Here is a 4,831-nt window from a genome sequence, read left to right on the forward strand (position 1 = left end):
GTTTGACTCCCCTCTTTCTAGCTGGGGCGAGGATAGGGATTATTACTCATTAGGACTTCACAGCTTGGGGTTTCGAGTTGTGGGGGTTGGAAAGTGTAATACCCTCCCCAACAAACGTGAAGTTAGAGACGGAGTGGGGTGGAATGAGATGGTGAATGAGAGAGAGTGTGTGTGTGTGTGTGTGTGTGTGTGTGTGTGTGTGTGTGTGTGTGTGTGTGTGTGTGTGTGTGTGTGTGTGTGTGTGTGTGTGTGTGTGTGTGTGTGTGTGTGTGTGTGTGTGTGTGTGTGTGTGTGTGTGTGTGTGTGTGTGTGTGTGTGTGCGTGTATAGAGAGAGAGCAAGAGAAACTGGGAGAGAAAGAAAAATATATTGAAAGCGAAAGAGAAAATAATCTTTTTGTTCTTTTATTTAAATTTAAAAAAAGGAAAACTACTAGAATCAAAGGAACTGTTAAGTACAACTGATAAGATGTAGACATTTCTCTCTCTACAATTTTCTTATTTTTATCTTCCAAGACTTTTTACAGAGAATAAAGCTGTGTGAGACTGAAGCTCTGAACCATTTCAACCGTTAACCCACTGGCAAAACTCTCCCAATGATTCAGTTACCTGTTTGTTACCTCAACAATAATTAAAGCTACTTGAAACCCCAACCACCCACGGGCGCTTTGCGCCGTACAATTAAGGTGGCGTGAGACCTGGGTTTACTTTAACCTGACTCCTTGGCACATTTTAAATGACAGCGTAAAAAGGCCCTTGAAGGCAGTGGGAATTGCTTTACTGCGAGAGCTAAGCATTTGTAATTACCTGAAAAAGTTATTACACCTAATTCCACCCAGCCGAGGCTATGCTTTAAACCACAGAGCAACACGTTTGGTGCCTAGTTGTCAGAGCTTGTCTACATTGGAAAATTAGGCTGTCGATACATACACGTTCTTTCTATGAATCATAAGCGTTTTTGTTTTCTTTTGAGGCAGACGAAAATAGGTTTTTAAATGAGAGGCTGTGTTGTAGTTACTGAACTGTGTCTCATTCCTTCTTCTTCCTCTGGTTTATGTACTTGCTCATGCTACATTCATCTTTTCCAACAAATGCACGCATGTGCGTACACACACACACACACACACACACACACACACACACACACACACACACACACACACACACACACACACACACACACACACACACACACACACACACACACACACACACACACACACACACATACACACACAGGTTTGTAGAACAATACTTGTGAGGAAAACAGTTGAAAATACAAGGTGAAATTACAAAGTGTCCAAGTGCAGCGCTTTGTAGATCGGCTATTTTTTTCGGTGCGTGATATCACCGCACAACTAAGTTTAAAATAGGGAAAAGCTCTAACCCCAAAGCCCTAAACCTAACCCTAAATGCCTAATCCTAACCCTAACCCTGCAACCACAATATTCTTTCACCATAAAACAACCATTTCTCACAATGTCTAATTCCCAATATACTTTTGGGGACATCTGGCGCTCACAAGTATAGCAATACACACACACACACACACACACACACACACACACACACACACACACACACACACACACACACACACACACACACACACACACACACACACACACACACACACACACACACACACACACACACACACACACACACACACACACACACACACACACACACACACACTCTCTCTCTCTCTCTCTCTCTCTCTCTCTCTCTCTCTCTCTCTCTCTCTCTCTCTCTCTCTCTCTCTCTCTCTCTCTCTCTCTCTCTCTCTCTCTCTCTCTCTCTCCCTCTCTCTGATATTGTGGTCATGTAGTGACTAACCCGGGGGATAAGAAGGGGTTCCATGCTGACAGGATGTCAGTGCACAGTGGGAGATGGCTAACTAGAGGGAGCATCAAAGAACGACTAAATCAGCTCACTCCGCCACAGCACACTTAGTGCATTCCTCTAGGGCAGAGATATGCAACGGAATCTGTTGTTTTGTAGACTTTAGCGGTGAAAATGTGGTGCAGGGTGAATGGAAGTTTTGTGTACTTCACTCTCAATGTATATATCCTAAGCCATTTTGTGGCGAAACGGTGAAATTGCAATGTCTTATTAGTTTGGGTGAACTTCGGGGCTTATCCACATATTTAAAGCTACCATTGCAGCCACCAACCATCTGTTCTTTCAAAGGGCATTCATGCATAGTAGAACAATATTACAGTCTGCAACTCATATCCTATGGTTTTATAGTTTTGTACAAGGCAGCCGTTAGGACTACACATTTTTCTTGAGCTACCTCCCATACAATTTCATTGTACAGTACTTGATGCTCATTGCAAAAAAACACATCTATCTTAACTCCTCTAACAATGCCCTTTTTAACGCTACAGCTGTCTTCACTTTGTACTTTATTGTTCACCCTTTTCATTACTTTGGCAGCAATAACACAGTAACCGCTGTCCTAAAAGAAAAGCCCATATAACACTCAACGCTCACTGAGAGGCCCTATGCGTGTATAGTTTCACCATTATGGAATGGCAAATGTTGTTGCAGAAAGGCAATATAATGAGACATTTATTTGGTGACAGCTTCACTTGCTGCGTCTATGAGCCGCACTCGTAAAGGGACGTCATAAATGACAAGACGGAAGTCGTGAACATGCACACAAAAAGGAAAGGACGGTTATACTTTAATTTCGTAGTCATTTTCTCAGAGTCTCCCAGCTGGGGGCAGATACATTTTACCATATGCGTCTTTATCCTCAAATGTTTTTTGTTCGGTGTCACGTTGTTTTTTTATTGGTAGCTTGCTTGTTGCAACATAAATGAAAATGCCCACAGACAAGTAGTGGGCTAGTTTTACAACTTCATTGTTCACACATCAAAACTGTCACCCATAAATGGAGGTGAGTAAACATTGCCTTTGCCTTTATTTCTATCCCTAGTGGGTTTTACCTCTCTGCGCTCTATAGCCTCACCCATTGTGTGCTAGCCATTCTCATGCTGTCCAAAGTATCCCCCCCCCACCACAAACCCTCTGACTTTGCTCCTCTAAACACGCCCCCCCCACCTCTGTCCCCCCAACCCACCCCACCTCCCCCCTGCCAGCTCTGTCCCACACCCAACCCAACACAGGACCTGCTTTGATTGCCACTTAATTACACACCGTTTTACTCCACCATTTACCAGTCAAAAGGAGGGGCCAACTGGAGGTGGGGTTGGTGGTGGTGGTGGTGGAGGAGAGAAGGGGGGGGGGGGGGTTATGGGGCCCCCAGCATCTCCTCCATCAATGTCGGCGGCCCCCACAAAGGCCCCCGCGACAGGGGATGAGTAGCCATAATGCTGTGGCCGTGCCTGCCGCTCAAAGCCACCCCATTCCTAATTGCCCTCAGAGATGGCAGATAATGGAGGGGCTTTGAAGTGAAAATGGGCCCTAATGAGCGGGAAAGAGAGAGAGAGAGACAGACCGAGAGAGAGAGAGAGAGAGAGAGAGAGAAGGAGGTTGGAGGAAAGGGGGATAGTGTGCATGGGATAAGGATCAGATGTCAACCTGCTTATAAAAAAAAGTAGTCAGAGAGAGAGAGAGGGAGAGAGCGAAGTACAGAGAGAGCGGATGTGTTTTGGAGAGACTGCTGTCCCTCCTGTCTCCCTCTGTGCTCACGGGAGTGCGGAGGAGTCGGAGACAGGAGTCAGAGACGGACACTCTGCAGGGGTCCGCTTCATCCATCTTCCTGCCCCCCCCTCGCTCCTTCCGTCCCACCCTCCTGTCTCCAGCATAGCCTTCAGGCGCCTGTCTCCCCCCAACGGTTGCTAGCAGCACCACTCTCTCTCTCTCTCTCTCTCTCTCTCTCTCTCTCTCTCTCTCTTGCCTGCCCACTCTCCCACGGATAGAACTCTTTTTTCGCCTTCCTCTTTCTTTTGCTCTGTTGTAATTTTGTCTTTCTATTCCCCCTCTTCCTTTTCCATGCCCTCCCTCCCTCCCTCCCTCCGTCCCTCCCTTGTTCTGTCTGTGTCTCTGAGAATGGGAGCCTCTATGAGGAAGATGACAATAGCACCGCCACTTGGTCTGGCGTCAGGGACTTCTTCTCATACCAGCTAACATGCTTGGGATTCTTTGCACTGTCTCCGTATCTCTTGTCTTTCTCCTTGCATGATGTGGAGGCCAGACTTCAAGGCGGATGATTTGCATACAAAGCGCCGTCGTCTTTTTAACTGCATGCTTCTTTTGTCCAGCTCCTTTGGTCCTGTCTTCACTTTACCTTTCATTGTTATTACTATTATTACTACCCCCCCCCCCTTTCTCTCTCTCAATTTCAATTCAAAGGAGCTTTTTTGGCATGCATATGTTTACATTGCCAAAGCAAGTATTTAAAATAAGACAAGATAAATGTTTGTTCAATTAAGTATATAGTCATACTAGAGTAAAGAAATGTGTATAAACAGAGCGGAATATACATATTCTCTAATTACAAATTATCTCTCTACTACCCTTAAGTCAGTCCATATCCCCGACATCAGAACCCTCTTGCGATGCCAAATGGGAGTACGTTCAAATCAACTTTTGCATGCATTGAACTGAGTAAAGACAAATATTTCTGTATTCAAGCATGAGAAAAAGGAAAATATTCGCACATGACTGTCTTCAATGCTCCCAGTTCGATTTTTATTGAAGTACAAAGTTACTTTTGACCTGGATATGTCTTTGCCAGGTACATACATGCATGTATTCAAGCATGATACATAGAATATCTTATCTATGGCACTGCATTTTTTCTATTTTGGTTCATTATGACTATTATGATATTCTTGTGTTTTTATTTTTGTCCACACT

This window comes from Gymnoscopelus microlampas (genome assembly GCF_963454915.1).
Source record: "Gymnoscopelus microlampas genome assembly, chromosome: 7".
NCBI classification, from domain to species: domain Eukaryota; kingdom Metazoa; phylum Chordata; class Actinopteri; order Myctophiformes; family Myctophidae; genus Gymnoscopelus; species Gymnoscopelus microlampas.